General features: G+C 41.8%; 1 protein-coding gene across 4 annotated transcripts in view; it reads right to left on the reverse strand.

The window, feature by feature from the left end:
• The window catches only part of Inpp4b (inositol polyphosphate-4-phosphatase type II B), a 742,657-nt gene that overhangs the window by 716,638 nt on the left and 10,586 nt on the right, over nucleotides 1-15,433 (reverse strand). The window lies entirely within an intron of this gene.

Raw genomic sequence — 15,433 nt, forward strand, 5'->3', positions numbered from 1 at the left:
GGAGCACACTCACCTGACTTAGACTGTTAAGTCAGAAGTTTGGAATATCTTAATCAAATTTATTATGAAAGGTTTTGCTGTAATTTTGTGTGGTTGGTTTTAATCTGCCAGTGTGCTGTCTTCCTTGCTCAACTCTCAAGTGGATGTTGTACAAATAGAATGTACCTAGTGTGTACATTTGTGCAGTGTGTCACTATCTCACAACGCAGTCATCGAAGGTGGGAAACCTAGAGTCTAGAAGAATTCTAGAAAACGGGCCGATAGGCCAACATCCATAGTGCAAAAACAGGGTGTGGTGAATGACAAGTGTGGTAACAGTTGATGAGTGCTTGGATGCTGCTCACCTAAAGGTCATGCCCACCCAGCATGCTTTGGGATGGCTGGAGGGAGGAGCTCACATGGGCAGGGTCTTAAAGGATGGGGAAAACATTAAAGACAGAGAAATGATGGGTGGAGGAGGACACTAAAGGGAGGAAATGGTGAGAACAAGCAAGGAACAAAATAGTAGAGACAGGTGTTCAATGGAAAGTATCAGAATCATGCAATGCTCGAGACTGGGATCTCGGCAGCCTTGACCTTTCTGACTGTTACAGGTGCTCCTAGTCTACATTTACCTATGCACCTTAAATCTCCTAAATCTTATCTTTATTTTGAACATGATGCCCCTATAGTTGGAAAAGCCCGACTGTGATTCAATGTAAATGAAACTTAACTGGAAGTTGATTTTAGGATTCCACTTTAAGCAGAGATATAAGAAAACATTATCACCTTATTTTTCCTATTCTGAGAGTCAAAATTTGAGCATATAAATCTTCCTAAGCTTTAGCTAGTTTAGTTATGCTTGTAAATTATTTGTATTCACAAGGGAATAAAGCTCATATATCCTCAAGTGTCACAAACCAAGGCCTTCATTTTAAATAGCCTTATATTTCAGGACAATGCCAAACAAGAATCAGCAGCACTGACTCCTGACTGTGTCCTTTAGGTTTGCCCCAGAGATGGTGCTATTGTCTTCAAATCTGTGAGTCCTAATAATTATTGAGCCTTGTTCCCTTTTCCATTGTCCTAATACTAAATATGTTCTTAGACATAAAGAATGGAAAAAATATTGTGTCCATAAGTTGAGAGAAACCACATTGTTAAAACATCCATACTACTCTAAGATATCTACAATTAAATACACCTCATCCTAATAACAATTTCCATACAATTGAAGGAACAATGAATATTTAAGAATTATAGAAAAACATTTGTGCTAGGAGCAACACTTAAATGGACTTATCATGCTGTGTGTATGTGTGTATAAAACAATAACAACCTTTAAAAGGTCATGAGTTTGAGATGGAGTTGGGGCATATGGGGGAGTTAGAGCAAGAGAAAGTGAAGGATGAACATGATGAAAATATAGTACTGATGCATGAAATTTCCCAAAAACTAATATATGTGCAATCAGAGAATAAATACAAATAGCCAAAATTATCTAAACCATAGCAAAAAGCACAAAGAGAAAGCAACAGACTACCTGCTTCAAATATGTTACAAAACTGCAGTGATCAAAACAGCATGGTTTTGGACTAGAGAGATGGCTCAGCCATTAAGCACTATGCTCACACCCAAGAAATAGCATGGTTTTGACATAAAAACAGATGTACAAACCAATAGAACAGACTAGAGAGCCTGCAAATAAAGCTGGGCATTTATAATCAACTCCTATGTGTGAAAGGTGCTAAGAACATTCACTTGATGAAGGATAGATTTTTTTTCTAATAAGTGGCTCCATAAAAATTGAACATCTCAACACAGAATAATGAAATTAAATGAAGAAAGCATAAAGCATATATATATGCCTGGGTACACTGTCATGGGCAACAAGGTCCCAAAAGCGTGAGAAACAAAAGAAACAACAGAGAAATGATTACACCAAACAACAAGCTTCTAAACAGCAGAGCAGACAAGCCACAGGATTAAGAGACACCTACAGAACAAAAGAAAACTCCGCAAATGCTTCAACTCCACAAAGGGCTAATGTATGGAATGGATAAATGAAATGACTTGATAGCAAAACAAAAATCGAGTTAAAACAGGCAATAAGCCAGTAGACATTTCTCTAAGAAATACATGCGATGACCAACAAGTACATAAACATGTAATGCTTAGTATCAGTTCTCCCTAACTGCCAGCCCCCAAAGCAACAACAGTGAATAACCTGGCAAGACACACCCATTCGTGCAGTAGTGTCCCAAACAGCGTGGGAGGGACTGGCCACTTTCTGATTGAATTTAAGTCCCACTCCACACCTTAAAAACACCCACACCTGACACCATTGCCAGGCTAAGAACCTGTGGCTAGACGGGCTGTTAGACCCCGGGAGGAACCAAATACGATTACTCTGCTAAATAGACATAGCGTGAAACCTAACCCTAATGACTGGGTGTTACACCCACAGACCAGTGCACCTCCCAACCCTCATCTGAGGTGCTTCCCTTTGTAGTAGATGACTATAGCACAGTCTTCAGCCGTGAAAATTCAATGAAATGCTGTCATTTGCAGCAACTTGGGTAGAACTGGGCATCAGCAGAGTAAGTGAGCTAAGCCAAGCCCAGAAAGGCAAGTACTACAGGATTTCACTCCTATACCGAGTCCAAACAGTTTGAGTCATAGAAGCTGAGAGTAGAATAGTGGTTGCCAGGAACCAGGACAGCAGGGAGGAGGGAGGGGCGGGGAGAGTTGGCAGAGCACACTATCCCAAAATCAAATATGAGAAATAAATTTTGGTGCTCTACAGCGAGGAACGATGGTTAGATGATTACTGTGTGTAAATTTTAAATCACATGCACCGAAAAGAGAAGAGCGAAAACCAAATCAAGTCTTCCCTGCTCAAGTCTTTTGAAATTGCTCAGGGTCTAAAGAGGCACGCTGCTCTGATCCTTGCTTCTAGAATCTTCCCCAGGAAACAACTGTTCTTTTTCAAGGGCTACTTCTCGGTGGAAACTCCCAGCCAGCTCAGCCTGTCTCTTATTCACTCTGACCAGAGCTCTCCAGCTTCAAGCACGCCGGGAAAATGAACGACCCAGCAAGTTCTTTAAAATAGCCACGATTGTGTACAATAACCATTTCATTTTGAAAAGCCTGGCAACTTGTCGCTAGTTGAGATAGCTTTCGGTTGCAGATGCTGAGAACGCAGCAGTTGCGCCATGCCTCTGCCACTGTCGCTCCTGGGGTCTTCCTTCCACTTCCGCATGGAAGGCCTTCCTGCAGAGCACACACAGATCAGGCCCTGGCTTACTGCCTTCTGGGCCGCCACCTCTTGTTTGACAAAGCCAGGGCTTCTAAGCATCGTTTCTTTGTCTCTTCCCAGCAGTGACGCCTTCTTTAAAACCATCCTTTGTGGGAAGAATCCCCCAGCCAGCCCTGGTTGCTGGTATCTGAGCCGTGATGCTGTACTGGCTCAAGCTGCTCTTCCTTGTATTCAAGGTGCTACATGCTCTGAATATCAGCAGAAGTTAATTTTATTTTCTCTGCTCCACTTGAAGTGGAGTCTTCAAGACCAGCCATCCAATTTAATAAAGTCACTCACAAACTAGAAGGTCCTAATGTTAATTGGGAAAAGAGCCAACAATAATTTGTCAAAATCCACTAAAAAAGATTCAATAATAGCCACATTCATAGAAAGAAATATCCCATCACTTACTGGAGCTGCTGAGATCTCCACATGCCCACACTCATCACAGATATATAGAGTTAAAGGAAACAGCAAGAATGCTTAAGCTTTTCTATAGCATGAAGGTCTAGAAAAATCAAAAGCCAAAATTATAGTTCCCAAGAGGAGAGTCATCCCCCCAGAAAATTGACTTAAAGTGAAAGCATCTGTGCCATATGATCCTGTGACCTTTCTAACCCTTTCCATTCATAGTTCAAGAAACCAATCAGACTCTACACAGACACATGACCATCTATTCACACAACCTGCACAAACTGGACTCTCACCATAGACTAGATTCTATGCTGAACGCTAGGTAGATAGATATTGGTGAAAATTCCCAACACAAGTTCCACCTACATGACATAACAGGAGGCTGTAAATTAAAGTCGTAAATCGCAAGTGTAAGGTTGAATGGGAAGAGGGCCTGGACAGAGCTCTGAAGCACTCCAAACAGGAAGGATAGTCAAGGAAATTACGGTGGGAAGAAAACAAAGCATGGAGGAAGCAAGAAAGGATCCCTGCTCCCACCTCAGAGTTTCATATTCCAGACAGATTCAAAAGCATTCAAGATACCGAGTCCACAAGAAATAAAAATCCTTTGATAGCAAATTAAAATGAACAACAAATCGATAAGAGATCAAACCAACGTCAAGACCCAGAAAATTGCAGCTTGAATTGCTCAGGTCTGGGTATAGGTGGACAGATTCGAAGGCCTTGGACCTGTGTCATGTGTCACACAGATGACTTGAAGCCTGCTCCTATCTGTAACTCTCAGATAGAGCAGGTTGGAAAATGTCCACCCACCCACTAAAGAAAAAGATAGGAAAAGCTCTGAGCTGGAAACGGTATTGATAGCCTCTCAAAAAGAACTGTTTCTGTAATCATTCTTTTGCATAAGTCTGGGCTTGGAGTGCAGCTGTTCATATAAACAAGGCTTTGGGGAAGGGTCAGTGATGTCTTGTGAAAACAAACATAAATCCTATCTGTAGGATCCCTTAGGATCTACTTTTAAGATTAACCAGAAATGTACTCAGATTTTATAAAAGTGAATAGAAACTCAAGATAACAGTCCATTGTAAGAATCAATAAAAAACCATAAGACATTTAAACCTCAGATATCAGATCTCACAGGGAAAGAATAATATGCTGGAGATGCCTACAGAAATAAGAGCTAGAACTGAATTTTGAGAAAGAGGCAAGATGTGTGTAAAAATTCTTTGATAGATTTCCAGAGGAAAGGAAATGGAAAAGGGCTAGACACCTTGTGTTGACTCTCAGATCTGCCCTGCCCACCCCTCCTACCACCCAAAGTTGATCTCTAGGGACACTCAGACCAGGAGTGCTGTGGACCCCTTCTGAGCAGGTTTGGCCAAAGTGGATGACCGACAGGGGAGCAGAGGCAGGAGAGTGAGTCTGGGTGTTCACACTCCGGCCTTCTCCCTGGAGGGCCAGAGCTGGCTGTGCTCCTACAGTAGTTCACGGCTCCAGAGTTAACCCGCTCTGCACTACCTTCCCCTCTCCAGCTTCCACTGACTTCCTGTCTGTCTCAACTTCATCACTGCGACTTAGGAGTCTCCACCTCTTCCCGTGGATGATCTTCCCATGGCCAGAAGGGGAAAGAACGCTCACTACAGAGAAATGGTACTCTACTGACACGACAATTTTCAGTGATAACAACAGCAGCCAGAGAACTGTGGGCAATGTCCTCCAAGTGCCGCTGAGACGTGGAATCGCATTACAGTATCTCTCAATGGCAAACACAAGCAGCCGTTTAAGAAAAGCAGAAACCAAGAGGATTCTCCAACAATAGACATCCACTACAATAAATACACATGAAAATTGTAAAATTGCATGAAAATATTAGAGTAAGAAAATTTAGTAAAGCATCCGACAGCAAAACCATCATTAGTCAACACTATTCTACATGCCATTAACAGAGTAAGAACATGCACGCTTAAAAAGAAATACTATTTTAAATCATACAGTAAAAATAAGATGGCTGAGAGTAAGTCTAATGCAGGATCTGTTGTGTTGCAAGTTAGCAATTGATGGACCTACTGAGATATGCTTCAGAAGAGAGATGTATAAGATTATACTAGGCAGCCCAAGATGCCAACTCAAATTGACCTAATGATTAGCATTGTTCAAATCACAGAACAATACAGGGGTGTGGACAGGCATAGGCATGCTTAGTTTTTCAAATGTAGTACATGCATATGTGCATGATATTTCATCTTCAAAAGTTAAAATGTAAGGAGAATTCAGTACCAAGAAAGTCAACAAAAGAATTTTTAAAGAAAAGTTAAGAATCTGACATTGCCAAATGGTCAAGTAAAATTAAAAACAGAAATACCCAAAATATACTAAGTCTCTTTTTTCAATGACCGTGGCAACAATCTCTCACGGAAGCTGTAGGGATGGAGTCCAGACAGACTGCACTGAAATGGGAAGTATGGTAAGGTTGACAGTCTCTGCCTCGGTGCTTGGTTCTCTCCTGTGGAAGAGAAAGGGGTGGCCAGAGGAGAGTAGGGGGTGGGGGGAAGTTTGGTTCTTTTGAATAGATGAACATATTGAATGTTTACTGGGAATAAGAAGGATGGGGGAGAGGAGAGGGGAAGACACAGGAGACAGGAAAGTGCCCGACAGATGTGTTCCGGTTGCTTGAGGAAGGGAACACACAGCAAATGTGCAGATTTCGTGCAGCCCGGAAGGAGACAAAAGAACACCAACAAGAAGCGTGAACAAAGTAGAAAGGGTGGTGAGTTATTAAAGGAACCATTTCGAGGTTTGTTTTGGAAATGAGCACCGAGAGGTCCCAAGGGCACACGCTTCTCCCTCACACCATTTCCCTTTACCCAGCTTCGATGCCGGTAAATTGAGTAGCAAGTCCAAGACACTTGGTTAGGCAGAACCTGTTGATATTCCTGGTGGGTATTTACTAGCAGACACAGGTCTCATTGTCTGCTAATTTCATGCAGCAGACAGAATCCTCAGGTCTAGGCCAGACAGGGCTCAGCACTGGCTGCTCTGCTCTGTTTAACTCTAGGAAAGTTATCTGGAAGACAACTAGGGGGTGGGGAAACACTGTAAGACTGCGCAGCTCACAGTGCCACAGAGCAAAGGAATTGCAAATTGTCGAGTTTTGCACATTAAAACATTAATCTCCCTGCAGGGAGCAACTTCAGTCATTCCTTTGCAAATGTCTTCTTCAAGAATTCATTAGGGTGACTGGGACAACCTTCCTATCCATTAATTCAAAGGACATGTTCATACGCACTCCCCTGCATTTTCAGTGAATGATGGTCAGGCTGGAATCTCAAATTCTTCTGTTTCCAGAAAGCTTTTCTCGATCTTCCCAAAATTAAGCACCTCTGTTGAAGGATCTGCAAAGGAACCTCACCAGTGAGCTCACAAACAGATCTGCAGTGGTCATGCAATGCTGACTCCCAACAGCCTTCCAGTAGAAGATGGAAGATCTTTCACAGGACAGAACTGGTCCGTGCTTATCTTAATGAAGACTTGCCACCTGAGGTGCTCATTTCTTGCAAATACATTGTTCTTGCAGTGTAGCTGAATTCCCACGGTATCTGTACTATAAGTAACCATGGTACAAATAAACCTTAGCAGCACTGGTGCCATCTGGGGTAAACAAAGCCTTCTTAAAAATAAAATATATTTTGTGCTCAGCACGTATCTTCTAAGACAGCAGGAGGGAAAACAATCCAGCATATACTGTGGCCATTCTCTATTTAGCCACCAACATCTATAGACAGCTTTAACCAGTACATTTTATAGAAGCTAACATTTATTTCTACTTATGTGGATGTTCTGAGTAGAAATTCAGCAATGAGTCAAGTTTTTAAGCGTGCCCAATGCTCATAAAATGACCGTGTAAACGAAGTCGATTGGATTCCAAAGCTCTCGTGGATGGCACAGCAGATGTTTCCTTCAACTATGATGGTTTTTTAGGCCATGAAACAAAATTTGGCCTAGAATGTTCAAAGTGCATGATTAAAGGTTTCCAACTGCTGGACAATTTTATGCTCATAATCAGCCCAGAATCTCCAGATATTGGGTATCTACTCAACAGAGTGCCTCTGAGCAGACTTACACAAACATTTTCAAACGTTGAAGAGAAAAATCCTACAGGAGAGCATTGTTTTTAGCCAGACTCCCTCACAGACTGGAACAATCACAACGTCACTTCACAAACAGCAGACCAAGTCTTCCTAGCCTCTGCCACCCTGCTGCAAGCTTTGGGAATGGGGAAGGAGGGCACGTGTTTTCTTTCCCAACACTGGAATTTCACAGAAGAAGGCTGAACTCTGACCTCAGAAACTTGTCTTCACTTCTGGAGCTGGGTGGATTGCAAGGGCAAGTGTTGTAGGGATTCACTCAGAAGCCTCAACCTACCAGTTCCTTAGTGTGTGCCTGGAACATAATAAACTACCCCTCTCTGCTGTGGGATGGTCTGTATGTCAAATCTGTTGCTCTGATTGGTCAATAAATAAAACACTGATTGGCCAGTGGCCAGGCAGGAAGTAGGTGGGACAGGGAGAGAGGAGAATTCTGGAAAGCAGAAGGCTGAGGTAGAGAGACACTGCCAGCCGCCGCCATGACCAGCAGCATGTGAAGACGCCGGTAAGCCACCAGCCATGTGGCAAGGTATAGATTTATGGAAATGGATTAATTTAAGCTATAAGAACAGTTAGTAAGAAGCCAGCCATGACCATACAGTTTGTAAACAATATAAGTCTCTGTGTTTACTTGGTTGGGTCTGAGTGGCTGTGGGACTGGCGGGTGACAGAGATTTGTCCTGACTGTGGGCAAGGCAGGAAAACTCTAGCTACCCCTCTCTGTGTTAATTCTCTCACCTGAAAGGTGAGGGCAGCACTGATGCTGGCTCACACAACTGTGAGGAGGAGAATCAGTGTGCAGCTCAGGATGTCAAACAATCTAGCTGCTAGGACTTTTATCAAAACAGATCCTTCTGCTTTGTGTGTTTCCATGAATACACATTTTTTTCTCTCCGTGTCCCAATTTTTGATTGTTCTTTCTCACAACTATGATGAGGTGATGAAGAACGCTCCAAACTGTTCATCCTCACCAGGACAGGAGGTGGACCTGCCATCATCATACAAATACCTTGCAAGTCTTTGCCGAAGTTCACTGTCAAGGTGTGATGTGAATTTCACTGGTCCACCTTGCACAGGCTCTGGGGCTGGGTCAACACAGGCCCTCCAGGAAAGTAGAACATACTCAAAGCCATGCGCTTAGCAGGTGCCTGATGGCACATGGTGGACCCTGCACAAGTCTATGGCCCTCTTCTCGTTTCTGCCATTCTTTCTTCCTCCAGCTCCTGTGAACCCACACACATGATGGGAATGTATGGGTGCACACCTACAATGACTTTTCCAACACCAAAATTCTCCCTGAAACAGTAAGAATTTGCTACTAGGTCAAGTTTGGCTAGACCTTTAACTCCACTGCTAGGCCAGCTGTGTGCTTTTTCTTGGGTAAAGTCATCCTACTGTATTGTTCATTCACTTATCAAAACAATATTGAGACAGTTATATACAATGAGTCCTACTGGGCATTGCACCCATTGATTAACTGAAACAAAGTAAAAATACCAAAAGCAAATGAAAACTCCCAATAAAGAAATAAAAACTGTGCTCATTAATTTCAACCTTGAGCTTGATTGGATAAAGATATATCCAGGACATGTGGTGGCAAGGGCAGGGGAGAGAAGCCTCTTCCACTCCACCTCCAACCCCCCACCCCTGCCCATCAATGCCTGAAGCAGGCGGGAGAGCTGGAGAGCTGGCTCTGCCTCTCATCAGCTGCAGCACTCAGGAGAGTGGCCCCTATGCCATGCCTGGACAACAGAGTTGAGCTGACCCTGAAGGTGTAGGTGTGGGAGATCAGACCCTGAGGACATGAAAGCAGGAAAACTGGCCCCGCCCCTTGCTCATCACAGCAGGGGGTGAGTTCACCAGGACAATGCCGAGAGCTCACCCTGGTGGTGGTAACAAGGGAGAGCTGGCGGGCTGACCAATCCTGCAACTAACCAGGTCCAGAACCAGGGTTATGTGTCGACCTACTCCAATATCCAATCCATCTGTGATCTGCTAGAGCACGTGAAGGGACTGGTCCAGCAGACCCAAAGCTTCAGAATTTCCACAACACAGGGTAACATCAGGATGACCAAGAGGAGTCCCAGTGAGGGCCCAGCATGGATAGTGTAGCAGATATCAGAGGCCTCCAACCAGACCAATGACTCTACAATGAACACTTGCAAGTAAAGATACATGGACAAAGACATATGAGTTACTGCATGACTAGTATGTGACACTACAGCTCCCATGACAAATGGACTTTTTTCTTTCTTTCTTTTTTTCTCTTACATTTTATTTTATTTTATTGTGGTGTGTGGCTTGCAAGGGCAGATGGTGGATACAAAGGGACAGGGAAATGAATGGGATGAAGATGCATGATGTGAAGGACACAAAGAATATCCAGGACATAACTGAGGCACACCTTTGGGATCCTCTGTAAGGGCTTCTCCAGAGAAGATTAACTGGACATGGTGGCCTTCTCCCACAAACAGGGGTCCTGGACTGAATAAAAATGGGGAAGAGAAAACCCACAGAGTGTGAGCATCTTCTGAATTCTCTTCACTCTGCTTACTGGGAGGAGCTGGTTCCACCCCCACGACTTTTCCACCATGATGCACTGAATTCCTTTGCACCAGGATCCAGACAGTCTACCTACACCAGACAGTGTCACAGCAACAGGAGAAGTGACTAATGCAGGATCTAGAGGCATGGTTGCATGATGGTATATGAGCCAGTACTATTACTCAGATGTTCTCTACACTCCCGGCATTTACACATAATTCCACACATTTTTTTTTTTTGGTGCAACCAAGGAGTCTGCTTAAGCTCCTTAACTCTTATCATTAGAATATTTTTAAAATGTGAACTTACAAAATGTACTTTGTAATAATAAAATATTTTATATCAATTTTGGGTGCCAGAACTTTATTTAAAATTCTATTGCTACAATGTAGAAAATACTGTCTATTATATATTTTTTATTTCAATACACATTCATCCACATAGTAATAGGAAAATGTAGCCAAAAATTAAAGTAGCTCTAAAACTGACAACTTATTGAAGACACTGGTTCCTGAGCAGTGTGTATTTTATGACTGTTGTTGTATTTGCACCTCGTGGCTTCTTTGCAAGACTGGTAGTGCTAAGGAACCATGGCTTAAAATCCAATTGAATGGACTCTGAATTGTTATCTAAATTGTTTTGTGGTTTTACCCACAGATAATCCCTTGATCTTCTTCCATTTTCAAGTATAAGACTAATATTTAATTAGATAATTTTTGTTCAAAATGTGGGGGAAGGTCGGCATCAAGGCAGACATGGAAAGGTCATTAGACAAGAAGAAGAGTTTACTGTCTACTTCCAATGTGAGACCCAGGATGGGACTCAGATGATCAGGTTTCCGGCCAAGCCATCCCAGTATTCCCATCACTTGGTTTAAGTTTTAAGTTTGACCAGATGTAGACCATCTTCAAGCAAAAGTGCGGCCAGGAAACAGAGCAGTGACATCTATGTCACTTGCTTTGGTCGATATGAAAATACACACAAGTATATAACTTCAGAAATTATACATCCGCTTATACACATCTGTAATCCATTTCATTTCTTCTAGTTTTGGAGAACCAAGTTCAAATGCCTAGAAAGGCCAGACAAGTAACAAACACAAGGGAAATGAGTCAAATATAAGACAATAGAGAATGACAGAGACAGTGGCAGCTGAATAGGTATTCTATCCAAAGACAGCTGAATTCAATGTTTTACAAAATTCTGTTATCCTGATCTGACTAGACACCAAAATTCAATTTTAAAAGCATATTATGCTTTCATCATCAATTCTAGAAACACTCGGTAAATATTATACAAAATGTAGCAATTTTATTTATGATACCTATGGAGACAATTGACAGTAGCTGTAATTCAAAATGCTAATCAATGGTGAGTTAAAACAAACAGATTTTCCTGTTGTGCATACTCAGCCATATACCTCTTTCATGCAGAATAATTGGACATTGTTAGTACATTGAAAGCTGTAGGTGACAGGTGACGGGCTGGAGGGGACAGCTCAGCCGTTGAGAGCTCTTGCTATTCTTACAGAAGACCTAAGTACATTCACCACCTGAACTCCAGCTACAGGGGACCTAATGCCTTCTTCTGGACTCCCCTGGCACCTGCACACACATGTACATACACACAGATACACACATAAAATCTAAAAGAAGTATAAAGTAAAGTTGCAGTTGGGTTCTAATGCTAATTCTAAGCAAAAGAAAGAACAGATTAATAATTATATTAGTAGTTGTCAATACTAGTATTGGACTTTGATAGTATATTTTATAAGACATTGATGGATGTGATCTCATTTGATTCTCATTAGCAAATTGGTAGGGTGGTTATGATATCTACATAATTGGTAAAATAACAAACCACTATGTCTGGGTCCCAAAGGTTCAGTGACCTCCTCTGTATCAGGACCCACCATAATAGCCCATACAGACTACCTGTGGAAACTTTACATCATCAAATAATTACTGAAATGATTGTCCCTTTTATTCAAAATCATGGGAATCTATGGAATGTTTCTGAATGTCCCAGATATTTTTCTGCCTAGAGGAAAACTCACATGCCATGCTGGCTATTACTCATATTATAAACTTAATTTTAATGCTATGCTGGTTTTAGTTAAGTTCCAAAATACATTTTTGATGTTGTTATTGAACTACAGTCAAAATTTGGTGTCTTTATTTGTAGTTTTACCATATATGATTTCAAATCATTTTTTAAATACACAGGGAATAAATAATAAATAAGTAAGTGTAAGTACATAAATAAAAACACCTAGGACAACAAGGCCAGACATTGTAACCTCTCTAGAGTGATTATTATTCATAGGATGTTCAAGGAACACTACCCTGTCCCCATAAAACTCTTTTCTCTCTCTCTCAACTACAGGAGACTGTTGGGAGAATGCAGCTACAATTCTCGCTCCACTTTTCAAACATGTTTGTGGAGATGTTACCCAAGAATACCCCTTGCCTAGGTCCCTCCTGATTTTAGCACTAGGGTACCTCAGAACCAATCAAACCAAGATATTGTCTATCAGAAAATGGAATGTGGAAGTATCCTAGAGGCTCATGGAGTCCTGCTGAACTAAAACTGCATTTTCAGTAAGTTTTCATTGACTTTATTATAAATAATGTTCATGTGGACCAGTGTACTGGAAGGAAAAAAAAAAACACCAAACCAATATGTTACTTTTTCCTTTTTGCATGTATATGTATAGAGTATGCATGCATATGTAGATGAAAGTGTGGGGGGGTTGTTTGACCTCCACTGTATGTAATGAGGCAGGGTCTCTCACTTGAACCCCAAACTCACTGATTCAGCTAGTTTAGCTAGCTCGCTCGCTCCTATGTACACGAGGACCCAAATAAAATGTGTGATCTGAAGCGCTACTGCAGTGTCTCTCCTTGACAGCATTCACACTGGCCTGCTTTCTGCCTGCGTGTACACTCTTCCTCAGCACCCGTCACCAAGAGCTTCCATCAGGGAAACTTAAGCAAGGGAGAGAAAAGCTCCCTTGAGGCTTTGGGAGGCTTTTCATCTTTGCTGCTGCTCCATGCTTCAAGCATACAAGCAAATAGAAGCATGCAAAATGAAGCATAGAAAACAGCAAATAATCAGAAGCCAGTCAAAAACTCTTCCCTTGTCTTTATCTGATGCCTGGTTCAATTACCTGGCCCATGAAATCAAGGTGGATATTTGTAGATACTGACCCCTGCAACCCACCTGTCCAGAAGCCCTTGCAATTTTAAATAGGCAGATAAACCTGATTTTTGCACAACTCCAAAGTGCACATCTTAGAATAGCAGTTCCCATAAACAATCCTGATCACGCAGAGGAGCTGCCCTTGAAATGATGTGACTACAATTGTAGGCTCAACACAGACCTGAAGACCCCTTTAAAAATACTTATCTGTTGGCACTTCCTGAGACAAGCCCAAGAAGATATAGCCCTCCAGTCAGAGAGAAAAGAAACTCAACTTTGAGAAAATGGGAAGGATTACTGTTGAGAAAGCAAGGCTTACCCCACTTGTGTGATTTCAATATGCAAATGGTTTCCTACTCTAAGGTCAAAGCATGGGTGCAGCAGGCCACAAGAATATATTATAGAGATTTGGCTATATAGTAAAGCTATACATAGGAAAACCAAGGAACTTTTCTAGAGTAAAGCCATTTATCAAGGAATATTTGGTGTTATTTAGCTTTTAATATATACCAGCTGTCTTCTGCTATGAAATTCTTGTGCACCCATATACTATTAGGCCATATGGCAAACAGTTAAGCTTCTCAGACCTACTACTGATCCACTAGGTAACACCCTTACAGTGCCTAGGAGACAGGCAGGCTGAAGATGCACAGCTCTGTTTCTTGTGCAAATGAAGCTCAGATCATCCCCTGCCTTCAGGCCTAGCAGCATTGCAGAGCAACTGACTAAAAAAAAGTGGGCTTTTTGCATAACCAGGTGCAGTAAAGACTGGAGCAGGAGTCCTGGTCAGAGCAGAGTCACATGGCCAGGAGAGAAGGAACAAGGCAGTTTCTGTAGATGGCAGACAGAGCTGCATGGCCAGAGAGAAGAGAAGAAGGCAGAGTTTCTCAGAGCCAGGGGGTAAGGAGCTTGGAAGGAAAGATGGAGGACGAAGGGACAGAGGACGAAGACGAGGTCAAAAGCATAGGAGTTAGTTAGGTCTATGGCAGGGCAGTAGGTACAGAGAGGAGCTGAATGTGAGGACGGAGCTGAAGCTGCATAGATAGAATTTTTTCATAGATAAATAAAGTAATGGATGAAAGAGAATGGTGTACATAGATTCTTTTCCCTCAGACATAGTGTCTTCCCCAGGACCCTGGAAGGGATTTTTTCAGGGCAGGCCCTTGGGAAAATTCCATTAGATGGGTGTTAAAATAGATGGCGAGATAGCACTTTAGAAACATATAAACTAATTGTGTATATGAAAATATTTCTGGGCAGTTTTCATTTTAAAGAACTCCATTGTTAATGTACAGGCCCACATAATAAGTGATAGCCCCAGGCAGGACAGCCAACACCGCCACACATTTTTGACAAGCCAAAATTGATTATCTTGTAGGTAATTTTGTCAAATTTAATACAAGAAATAAAATCTTCCCTGAGCAGTATCTGTTGCAATTTTGTTGATACACAAATTTCTGTATATTTTTAAATCTGTATCTTAACATCTCATAAGTTGTCTGGTTAAGAAATTGAAGTATCATTGATAAATATTTATACTGAATGTACAGTCTGAAGTTAAAGTAAAAGAATTTAAAACCAGTAGATGTTGACCTCAAAGTTGTAGCCTAGTACCAGGAAAGGGAAGCCTTTAAGCCTGCTGTGCCTCTCTCCATAGGACCCTGTAACACCGTGAGTCAAAGGTACAAAGTGCTCTACAAACAAAATAAAACGAAAACAAACAGTTTAAACATGGCCACTCTCATTTGGCTGAAGGCTAGTAAAGCCAAGGTCAAAGGGTACATAATTTACAATTCCTTGGTCAGTTTGATGAGTGAATGATAAAAAGGGAAAAAATGTAGGTAGGATG

The sequence above is a fragment of the Peromyscus maniculatus genome, chromosome 5, assembly GCF_049852395.1.
Source record: "Peromyscus maniculatus bairdii isolate BWxNUB_F1_BW_parent chromosome 5, HU_Pman_BW_mat_3.1, whole genome shotgun sequence".
Lineage (NCBI taxonomy): Eukaryota > Metazoa > Chordata > Mammalia > Rodentia > Cricetidae > Peromyscus > Peromyscus maniculatus.